The sequence below is a fragment of the Lepidochelys kempii genome, chromosome 6 (genome assembly GCF_965140265.1).
Source record: "Lepidochelys kempii isolate rLepKem1 chromosome 6, rLepKem1.hap2, whole genome shotgun sequence".
In the NCBI taxonomy this organism is placed as follows: domain Eukaryota; kingdom Metazoa; phylum Chordata; order Testudines; family Cheloniidae; genus Lepidochelys; species Lepidochelys kempii.
In genome coordinates this window covers 125,994,526-126,006,877 of record NC_133261.1, presented here as the reverse complement: position 1 = coordinate 126,006,877, position 12,352 = coordinate 125,994,526, and positions in this window count along the sequence as shown.

Here is a 12,352-nt window from a genome sequence, read left to right as displayed (position 1 = left end):
CTCCTGCTTGACCTAAAATATTATTCACCTCCTGTTGCACACTGTTCCATAAAATTGTTTCATGAGGCATTCTTCTTTTTGTTAAGAAGGGGAAGGAGAGAATGAAGCATGTGGACTCTGCTTTCCAGAGGGGAGAAGGTTGGGGTTTCTTCCAGAGGAAACTGCCCGATATAACGTAAGTTCTCAAAGGGGTGGGAGGTTGGCCTGATCAAAACTGCTGAGTGGAAAATCTTGACGGAAAATGTCAAGTGCCATTTATCAGCACAACCGTGCACCCTAATGGAAGGCATAAGAATAACCGGGTGATTGGTCCCATGAAGCTCCGCACACTTCAGCTGTTCTTGCAGTGCTCCTTTGCAGTGAGGGTGCCAGAGTGGGGGGTGGAACAAATATGAGTTCTGATAATGCAAAAAAACTGAAGGAAAACTGCCTCCATTTTACTCAGCCCAACACTATGTAAGTTCCAGGGAAAGGAAGCAATTCCCACAAGGAATACACAGGGAACAGCACATTTGGGGTGGGGGGGGTGGAGTTTTAAATTACAGTTAAGATTTGTAAAGTGTGGTTCTGAAAGTGACTGTGTGACAATGGCTGGCTCTTACTCAGCAGACCTGCTCCCTGTGTGAATTCAGAGTGAACTCATGCAACATTTCACTATGGCCATGTCTTCACTAGCAAAGAAGATGGGTTTTTACTGCAAAATCACTAACATGCATTAGCTCTCCTGCTGCAAAAACCTAGCGGAGACAAGGCACTTTAGTTTTACCATGAGGTAAACTAGGCCAGGTCCACCCCAAGCAGCAGGGATAGTGCTGACCTTGCCTAGTCACCTCACGTAAACACTACAGTGCCTTATCTCCACTTAGTGTCAGGGTCTGGATTCTAGGGGCGTCAGGCCTGGTGGTTATGGTCGAAGCAGGATGTCGGGTTGGGATCGGGCCGAGGACCGCACTGAAATCGGGGTTCAGAGACAGGCTGTGGTTCAGAACCAGAGTCAGAGTCCATAGACAACCCAAATCAGGATCAGAGTCAGAATCCGGAAGCAGGCCGAAGCATAGCTGCTGGAACTCAGGGTGCTGGGGGTGCTGCTGCATCCCCTGGCTTGAAGTGGTTTCCTTCATATTCAGGGTTTACAGGTTCAATGGCTCTCAGCACCCCCACTATGAACATTGTTCCAGCCCCCCTGGACCGAAGATCAAAGCCAGATTGGAGTCAGTCCAAGGGCCTGGGGTTCAGGAGGAGAGTTCAGGGCTGTAGCGGGTCAGGAACAGGGCTGGAGCCAGGTCAGAATAGGGCACATGTAAGGCTGAAGCCAGCTGGAACAAGGCTGGGGCAGGAACATAGACATGACCGAGGGCAGGCTGAAAGCCTAGCGCATCCGTAACATCACGAGGCAGCAGGAGGGTTCTAGCCAAGTGGTGTCATTGCATAGACTAACTTGCAGTGCCAGCAGTGAGGGTGAAATACGTGTGCTTTGGGGTCGCCTGACCCAGGTCCTGCCCAGGGCTATGCTGCTGCAGCATGCCTGAGAATTGAGTCATTGCAGGAGGGGCAGGTCATCACAGCTGAGTGAGCAACCCTGGTCTGGCTATGGGTTTGCCTCACACTTAGGGTTTTACAGCAAGATAATGCCGGGGCATTGGTTACCTCCCTGTAAAAAATACCCACCTTTGTTTCAGTGAAGAGAAAACTCATATTTTGTTCCTGTTCGCCAGCAGAGCCAAGAATGTGGTGGAGAGAGATCTAGATTCTACTCTAGCTCATGCATCAGCAGTAAAATTGATAACTAAGGCCCGGATCCTCAAAGGTACTTAAGCACCTAACTCCAATGGGATTTAGGTACCTAGATACCGTTGAGGACCTGGGCCTAAGTTCTAGCAGCAGAGTCTTTATATCCTTGGTGATGAATAAGCCAAAAAGAACTGAGTTTGCTGTTCAGATTGCAAGTTCAGATTGAGATTCAGAAATAGGGGGTGGGGAATCATAATTTTACTTATTAGCTGATCTGGAATTCCCTGAGAAACAATCAACATGGAACCCCCACCCACCCCGATTTACTTTTTCAGAGGTGGCCGTCTTGCTGAAAATGATGTGAATTGGGAGAGTAGCTGCACTGTATGTCAGAGGACAAAACCCAGATTCCAATCTGCTTTGACAATTTCGCAATGAGAAAAGGACGCTGAGCACCGTTCCATTTGTGTGCCTACAGCTACATGCATAATACTAAATGTTCCATACCATACAGAGCTCTCGGTTCATGGCACTTCAAACTCACAGTGACTAGGACTTTTTTCATCGCCTACAACCTGCGAGAAATGAGCCATGGCCGCCGCCTCTCACTACAGCTAGTGAACCAAAAAATCTTCCCGGTGGAAACAAACCAAATCTGTGCAGGAGGCCAGCTTGCAAGCTTGACAGGCCAAATGGTGCCAGCGATGAAGGTCCATTTAGTTGAGGTCCATTTGTGTCCTCAGAAACAAACATCTGACCAGGCGAAGAGCCATTCCAAGTCTTGTACTTTGGGGTTTTAAACTGTCATCAAGTGCACGTCACCTTAGAACTCCCATATGGCCAACATTTTTTGATTCGTTACCTCAGATTCTCGGCTTTGCTCTTACTGCTACAGGTGCTGGGTCTGGCAAGCTGCATTCGTCATATTATGGCAGACAAATAACACCTTGCAGTCAGACCCAAGCCTGGGCTACACCACCGTTCCCAGCTAGTTCTGTTTGTTTATATTTCAATAAGGAGTCATGTGACTGGTTACCACACTGTTATTGTTATAGGGTTCATGATGGAGTATAACATTACATGAGAATCAGTCGTGTTTATTTAAACAGAGAGGGTCTCATCAAGGTCAAAACCTGACATCTCATTACCCAATTGTGTGATGGTCCCATATGGAAGACCAGAGCTAAAGGGCTTGTGTTTGAGCTGCCTTTGTATCTACCAGAGTGGATGTGGAGGGAAAACTAATTTGGAGGTGCTTTTAGAGAGAACAAAACCATGCAAAAGGCTTCTGGCAACAGGGCCATCTGGGGCAAATTATTTTTGACAGGATATAAGTGTAGATAGCTCATAACATTAAGTAAAAATCAACAGTGTTCTTACAATCCATTTGAAAGCTGTTTTACAGAGATTGGTCAAGGCCCTCCGTTGGTGTAAATTTTTGAATCCAATGGAGCAATGCTGGTTTACACAAACTGAAGATCTGGCCCTCCACCGTCATTTAATTATTTGTTATTAATAAAATGCCACTGGGGCTCTTAAAATCTCTCTCGGACACCAGCAGAACAGTTGAGACATACACAGTGCACCAGAAGGCAGACGGGATGTTTGTCTTTGGAGAAAGTCTGGGTGAAAGGCTGCTCAGAAGGACCAAGTTGTTAGGAGAGGTCTGAAAGATAATTAGGGTGTCACTGTGCAAAAATTTTTTTAAAAAGAACAAGCGTGAGAAGCAGTGTGGTCTAGTGGATAAAGCATTGACTGAGGAGTCTGGAGATCTGGATTCTGCTCCTGGCTCTGCCACTGAACGGCTGTGTCACCCTGGGTGAGTCATTTCACCCCTCCGTATCTACATTTCCCTTCTCCCCCTTTCTATGGCTCTCAAGCTTTTTGGGGCCATCACTGTCTATTACCATGTGTTTGTACAGTGCCTAGCAGGATGGGATGCCGATCTCAGAGTGTGTGTGTGTGTGGGGGGGTGTCTTTAGGTACTACTATGATGCAAATAATTAAATGCAGGGAGGGTGGCATCGGAGAAAGTCAGAAACTGGGAGTGTGAAAGTCATGGCTAGGAGAGGTGTAGGGAGCGGGTGGAAACCAAGAGCCACTTTTCATAGAATCATAGAATCATAGAATATCAGGGTTGGAAGGGACCCCAGAAGGTCATCTAGTCCAACCCCCTGCTTGAAGCAGGACCAATTCCCAGTTAAATCATCCCAGCCAGGGCTTTGTCAAGCCTGACCTTAAAAACCTCTAAGGAAGGAGATTCAGCTAACGAAGTTTTTTTAAAATTTGATTTAAGTAGTGGAGAGTCAAAGCACTGTGGCCTGTAACCAGAGAGAGTGTTATACTAGACAGCCATGTACCCAGGGCAGAATACACTGCTTGTGTGTGTATGTGTGTGTTTAACAAGCAAATAAGGCAAAAGGTATTTTTTGAAGATACAAAACCCAAGAACACCACAGCTGGGAAGCAAATATGAGCAATAGCTTTCACATGCTAACAAATCAAAGATCCTTGCAAAACAGATGCTGAGGTTTCTGGGGCTGGCACAGCCTCTCCATTGGCAGGGAGTTAACTCACAGCAAGCTGAAAGGTTCAGAGATGGAAGAGTATCTAGAGACCGTTTGTTCATAAACACATCTGAGGGCCAGCAACCTGCTTTATGCCCGGCCTGAGCTGCACTGACGGATTCATTCCATACAGTGTTTCTACAAGAAAGAAGGCAGACATGCAATGCTTCTTCAGCCCACGCTCTAGAGAAATAATTAAACAGTTTTTCTTAACCTTTTGAACTTTTCATTTATTATTGCCATCCATTATGTCTACCTTCTCAAATAGCAGAATCCTGAAACTGAGCTGCGGGGTCAAGGGTTTATTGTTTAATGGAGATAGAACATTTTGTAAATTGCACAAAGTCACAATGTTTATAATAGAAGCGTCTGGTATACTGAATCTTTTCCATTTAACAAACAGTGAGCTTTGACATGTGTTCTTCCTCCATAGCAGGAAATCTGGGATAAGTGCAGTACTGGCATGGACATGTTACCAAATCCTTCCTGTAAACCAAATGACATCTGCATTCAAATAAAAACATTCCTTCCACCAAATACCAGGAAATACTAAAAGTATCACTCTTCTTCTAAGGTCAGGCTAAAATGAAATCTTTGGCTTTCAGAACACAAAGTAAGTTTGCGGAGGGCCAAGATTCTTTTGTTCAACACACATTTGCTGTTACAAATCCTGGGGGATCTCCTTCTGGGTCAAATATGTGCATGCGTCAGTAGAATTTTGCAAACATTTAATCTTCTTCATAGGGAAAAAGTATAAATATTTTGGGAGAATGGACTTACATTAACAAATATTCCTGTTGCCTTTGCTTTTATTAGTGCTCTGACTTTCAAGTCAGAAAAGGATTTGCTTAAAACAAAGCAAACATCCTCAAAATGTGCTGTGCCAAAATAATCAATGGGATAAATACCTGAGATTTACAAAATATGAATAGTCTTCAGTAAATAAACTGAAGCAAGGACAGTCCAAGAAGAAGCCCTGCCTAAGTGGCAGGCAAGGGGATGTCTGTTCTAAGTACTTTCATCTACTAGGCTGCAACTCAAATGCAGAACATTTAAAGAAAATAAATGTATGTAGAGCAGATTCTTCCTCCTCATGTTGCTTTTGCGGATTTTATTAACTAGAGTTAATGCCACATAAAACCTTTGGATTATTTTCCTAGCAAATGAATACTACAATGGCAGAGATGGCTTTCCATGGCTAATCAGCATAAATATCCGCTTAAAGCTGAGTAATTTGTTCACTGCACAGAATGTACTTCAGCGCTTTTATGAGCTAAAAAGCTCAGAGAATGTTTTGAATGACTTACATTTGAAACACTGCAGACAGACATCAGACACATTTCAACTGGTTCCTCACCAAAAATCTTTCACTGAACGACAGACTATTTTTAGTGCGTTCCATGCCAAATTTCACTGTTGGGTTCCTCAAAAGCAGCTACCTGTAGCTTTAATGAAGAATTCTCTCCTCTGCACAATCTGCTCACTAACCACAAGTCAATAGGTAAAGGAGGACTTGTGGCACCTTAGAGACTAACAAATTTATTTGAGCATAAGCTTTTGCAAGCTACAGCTCACTTCATCGGATGCATACAGTGGAAAATACAGTGGGAAGATTTTATATACACAGAGAACATGAAACAATGGGTGTTACCATACATACTGTAATGAGAGTGATCAGGTAAGGTGAGTTATTACCAGCAGGAGACGAAAAACCAAAAAAAACCCAAAAACCTTTTGTAGTGATAATCAAGGTGGGTTATTTCCATCAGTTGACAAGAACATGTGAGGAACAGTAAGGGGCGGGGGGGGAATAAACATGGGGAAATAGTTTTACTTTGTGTAATGACACATCCACTCCCAGACTTTATTCAAGCCTAATGTAATGGTGTCCAGTTTGTAAATTAATTCCAATTCAGCAGTCTCTCGTTGGAGTCTGTTTTTGAAGCTTTTTGTTGAAGAATTGCCACTTTTAGTTCTGTAATCGAGTGACCAGAGAGACTGAAGTGTTCTCCGACTGGTTTTTGAATGTTATAATTCTTGACGTCTGATTTGTGTCCATTTATTCTTTTACATAGAGACTGTCCGGTTTGGTCAATGTACATGGCAGAGGGGCATTGCTGGCACATGATGGCATATATCACATTGGTAGATGTGCAGGTGAATGAGCCTCTGATAGTGTGGCTGATGTGATTAGGCCCTATGATGGTGTCCCATGAATAGATATGTGGACACAGTTGGCAACGGGCTTTGTTGCAAGGATAGGTTCCTGGATTAGTGGTTTTGTTGTGTGGTGTGTGGTTGATGGTGAGTATTTGCTTCAGGCTGGGGGGATGTGTGTAAGCAAGGACTGGCCTGTCTCTCAAGATCTCTGAGAATGATGGGTTGTCCTTCAGGATAGGTTGTAGATCCTTGATGATGCGCTGGAGAGGTTGTAGTTGGGGCTGAAGGTGATGGCTAGTGGCGTTCTGTTATTTTCTTTGTTGGGCCTGTCCTGGAGTAGGTGACTTCTGGGTACTCGTCTGGCTCTGTCAATCTGTTTCTTCACTTCAGCAGGTGGGTACTGTAGTTGTAAGAATGCTTGATGAAGATCTTGTAGGTGTTTGTCTCTGTCTGAGGGGTTGGAGCAAATGCGGTTGTATCATAGAGCTTGGCTGTAGACAATGGATCGTGTGGTGTTGTCTTGATGAAAGCTGGAGGCATGTAGGTAAGTATAGCGGTCAGTAGGTTTCCTGTATAGGGTGGTGTTTATGTGACCATCACTTATTAGTCAATAGGTGTCACAATTACTTAGGAGTGGCAAACAAATGGAACACAAAGTGGAATCTGGGAAAAAGAATTTGCAAAATGCTAAAGAGCTGGTTGAAAAATTAAAAGAAAAGAAAATTAATGTTTTGAAAATTTCAAAAGTGTTTTCATTTCAGTTTTCAAAAAAAAAAGGCTTTGAATAGTTTTGTGATTTTTCTTATGGACAGTTTTTTATTTTAGCAATTGTGACAGGGTTGGGCCAGATGGCTACAGGAGAGTAATAGAAGGCAGATATATTAGCCCCAGGCTCAGTAGGTCCCTTTTCCTGGGGTAAGGTAACAGGGAAGGTTCCAGAACAATCCGGAACCTTCTGGAGACAATTAAGACAGGCTGATTAGAACACCTGCAGCCAATCAAGAAGCTGCTAGAATCAATTAAGGCAGGCTAATCAGGGCACCTGGGTTTTAAAAAGGAGCTCACTTCAGTTTGTGGTGTGCGTGTGAGGAGCTGGGAGCAAGAGGCGCTAGGAGCTGAGAGTGAGAACGCGGACTGTTGGCAGACTGAGGTGTACAAGCATTATCAGACACCAGGAGGAAGTTCCTATGGGGAGGATAAAGAAGGTGTTGGGAGGAGGCCATGGGGAAGTAGCCCAGGGAGTTGTAGCTGTCGTACAGCTGTTCCAGGGGGCACTCTAGACAGCTGCGTTCCACAGGGCCCTGGGCTGGAACCCGGAGTACAGGGCGGGCCTGGTTTCCCCCCAGATCCTCCCAACTCCTGGTCAGACACAGGAGGAGTCGACCTGGACTGTGGGTTCACGAAAACGGACAAACTGAGGGCTGCCGTGAAGCTCCAAGGCGAGCAAATCCGCCAATAAGCGCCAGACTCACCAAGGTAGAGGAGGAACTTTGTCACACAATGTATGCTTCTTCCTCTTTTTCCACTTTGCTATGGAGAAAAGGGAGGAAAAGGGGGGGGGGCAGCAGAATTGAAAACCTAAAAAAACAAATTGGAAATTTTTCATTGGAACAACACTGAACATTTTGAAAACTAAACTTTTTGCAAAAAAAAAAAAAAAAAAGCAGCTCCCCCCCCCCCCAGCGCAAAAGGCCACTTCTTTAACAAAAACATTTTAAAAAATATTCAACCATCTCTACAAATATGTGAGGGGCACACTCCACATTGGAGAGGCCAGCTAGGCAGGTCTAGGATTATAGTCATCCATAGTCCTAGGGTCCCCTTTCCCCCCGCTTTGTTGTGTCCCTCACATCCCCTGTTGAGGTGGTAGCATGTTTTAGAGGTAAAATAACAATGGCAGTTCACCCCTCTTGGAGCTATTGGCTCAGGCTGTCCGGCAGACATCACTACAGTGGTTACGCTTGGGTCAAGCTTTTCAGGGCAGCTCTGAGGGTTGGGGACAATTCTTTCTTTAAATGAAAGCTGAGATCCTGACCCATCATGTGACTCCAGAATCTGGGGTTCTTGGCACAGGCCTGTAGTGCCTTTGTCTTAATCTAGTCCTGCGGGGCAGGGGCCTGTCCCGCCTGACAGGTCCCATGTTACTGGCCAGTCTGGGTAAGAAAGCTTTCTCCTGGGTCCAAAAAAAGCAGGTATTGGAGAAGGGCTGTTTTCCAGAGGGGGAGCCCAAGGAGGGACAGTCAGAGCAGAGATTCCCCAGAAACAAGAGCCCAGGGGAACCCAAGGAGCAGACTGTTTCTTATCTACTTAAAGACTGCTTTCTGCCTGAGGAGGCCTGCAGTGAAGAGGACTGATGGAGGAAATGTGGCCGGATACCGTGGTGCTCCAGCTAACCTTGGCAGCAGAATGTCGCTGGCGGCTGTTGCAGTGAGTGAAAGCAGCCCTGAGGTGACTTAAACCTTGTGAGCAATGGAAAATCTGGTCCCCTGTGTCAGAGTCTAACACAGCCCTGAGAAAGCCAGTCAGTCTTTGGCCCTCAGAGAACAGGGCTTCCGCGCAGTCGGGACCAGTGCTTTGTCCTGATCCTGCGTTCCTTCCACACCCAAAACGCCCACGTTCGCTTCAGGAAGCGTTCTGGGCGTGCCAGGAATGCAGGACTGGGCTGAGTATCTCCAGAAGGGGTGACTTTCCCTTACTGTGTTGCAAGGCTAATGTAGCGCAGCATCAGCCTCGGCTCCAGCTGCAGAAGGATAACGACAAAATGGCTGCGGGTCAACGCGAAAGAGGGAAAGGAGAGGAGGGGAGATTATACCACAATGGAATTTCATCTGGCTAAGAGCTCGTGTGTGACGGGGCTCAGTAGGGACCTGGAATAGACGCATATTAAATAAAACACGAATCGCTTCAGGCCCCAGGAGAGGTATAGGACCACTGGGCAAATGTTAAGCCACAGAAATTAACCTTGCTAGAAAAGATCTCAGCCAATTTAGAGGAATGCAAATACATATGCTCATTAATATCCCTGCCTTGGCCTGGGAGGGTGGCCGGCCCTGCACACCTGCACAGTCACTTGTCATTATTACGGTGGGTTTAGCATTGTCTAGGGTATCGTTCTTCACAGTGCTACTGCCTGGAATGGCATCAGACTGTCAGACAGTACTGATTAGTACTTGTATTACAGGGATTGCGTGGTGTCCCCAGCCCAGTGCTGCCTTGTGCTCGGCAGTGTGCAGAGACCAGAGGGAGCCAGACCTTGCCCCAAAGAGCTTGCCATGAGAGCCGGGTGGAAATGGGTTCTGCTAAACTATTTGCAGGAACAAATCATTTTGATTTCATTGACAGTTTTCTTCCAAAGTTGCGGGGGGTTAATATGATGTTGTTGTTTTTTTCCCCAGTTTGTGTTGTTTTGGTTTTTGGCAACCACAAATCGAAAAGTTTGGTCAAAACCAAATATTTCCTATGTAAATTTCTGTTTGGACAAAAAAGCCATGTTTTTATTTGCCTTTTGGGCAAAGAAACACAAACATTTTGACTGGTAAATTTTGACCAGCTCTACTTACAATCTGAACAGACAAGACAGAAAAAGGGTGTGAGGGTAAATGGAGGCCCAGGGATTTGCCTAAAATCACACAACAGATCAGTGGCAGATCCAGGACTAGCACCTACATCTCTTTAATTCAGTGCCTTATCCACTAGACCACACTGTCAGCTAGACTAGGGCTATACTAGGAAGATGTTGCTGGTATAGCTACACTTGTATATTACACCAGCAAAGCACTCTGAAGTGCTGATGCAGCTTATACCAACTTAAACTGTGCTTTTGCAGATATAGTTTATTCTAGCCAATTCCCCTCCCGCAACCGAAATAAGCCATGCTAGCAATGGTGCAGTTTTGCCAATATAACTTGAGTCTACACTATGTACTTTTGCTGGGTAGCTGTGTCAGTCACAAAGCACTGCTCATCACACCCCTGACCAACACAGCAACGCTGGTAAAAGTTTGTAGTGTAGGCCTGGCCTGAGTTGGGAATCGCTGGGCGCGACTATAATAAACAATTTCCTCTGTGGGTTAAATTTTCAGTTCAAAGTTACATCTCATTCCTTTTCTGGTGATACCTTTGAGATGCTATTCAGACCTTATATTTAAAAAATGTGAGAAAATAACTAGATACATTTCAGAGTTTGTATTTTTGTTGGCCTGATATTTGCTATCCTTATGGAAAACAAACCAAGTTAAAAGATACATTTTGTTGCCAGAAGCATATATTATATATATAAGAAGTGGGACATGATGGAGGAAATTGTGGGTGACAAGTTTGAAACAGATGCAAAATTTATTTCCTGATCACATCCGTAGTGTTTGCAGACACATCACCCTTTACAGATCCTACAGAGATGCAGCATAAATCAGGGTAACTATAAATACTGCTATGCCAGACTGTATTGGGGCGGGGGGGACGACAGTGTGTGGGATGTGGATATAATGGATTGTTTTCTTAGTGATCTGACCTTTATTAAGCTTTCACAAGATCAGAGGATATCCCTGGACATAAAATATTTTCTCAGGACAGAACACTGGCAAGCTATCCAAGATATGTCCTCTGGCATATCTCTAGTGGTGGACTACTTCCCAGTAGATATTTCGAAGGCTTTCAAGACATTTGCTCTGCAGGAAGCCTTTCCAAGGACCTTTCAAACAGGCCACCTGCTGAGAATACACGAATCACAGTTCTTTTCAAGACAGTTGCGCTCCCACTTTCCAGGTCCATATTGCCACTCGCTTAGTATGAACCACAAGCTCATTGCCAAAATTCTGGTGGCTAAGTGCCATGCCTCTAGGCTCTGTGAAAAGGCAGCTGGCCTCTGACAACAGCCAAAAAGTCATATGTTGTCCACCAACCTGTCAAGGAAGGGACTTGTCCTGTTATCTCTCAGTCCTCGAAAGGGTCAATGACTATATTTGCTTATCTTTCTAAGGCACTTTAGTTTGGTTGATTGGCACCCCTTGGTGACAGGTAGGATTAATGATCTATCCATGCCCTTTCCTGGGGAGCTGAGGAACAAAGAAAATCTGTCCCCTTATCCTCAGTAAACCATCTTTTGAAGCAGTTTCCCTGCAAATTACAGCACACCTGAAGATATAAGGCCTGACTCTCTTGCCACTTACACTGGGCTAAATCAGAAGAAGCTCCATCAAAGTCAAAGGAGCCAAACCGGTGTGAAGATAATGAGTGAGGAGAATCAGGCTCAGTGTTTATGTTCATTGGTAATGTCCTGCTCTTGGCAGTTAACCCATGTTTGAATCCTCAGACTCCTCTATAACCTGTGGCAAGTTTTGTGGGTAGAAAATGAATGGGGGAAAATCCAAGATTATGTCTAACAGAGACTGCCCAAACTACACTTATCAGTCACCCCACTTCAAAGTGACCCAGAGTTCATTTGCTTGAGGGCAGGGAGTTCTTTACACCAGGGTTCTCTGAAGCCACTGTACACACCTTTAAAAACCTCTCATTGAGTTTGTAGATGAGGGAAGGTCTCCGTGTCTGTCTTAGAGGGAGTTTCAGTTCTTATAAATCTTGAGTTGTCCCTCCAGTGTGATTCTGCTGAAGGTCCCAGAGAAATTAGGCTCAACCATTCCCTGCACTTCTCCATTCAGTTTGGCAACGGAAAGCCCTACAGATTCGAAGGACATTCTGAAGGTTTCCTGGCAAAACAACAGACATCAGGCTTTTCTTCTTGAATTGCTATTATTTGGCATGTCGTAGGAGAGTTGTCTCTGGATAGTTTGCTTCTCCAAAGGAAGCTTCACCTTTCTCCTGGTGATTACTGAGAAGGACCAGATGTTCCCTTTTAGCTCCCTCTTGGATCTAATCTCCTTTATTCTTTGATCCCAA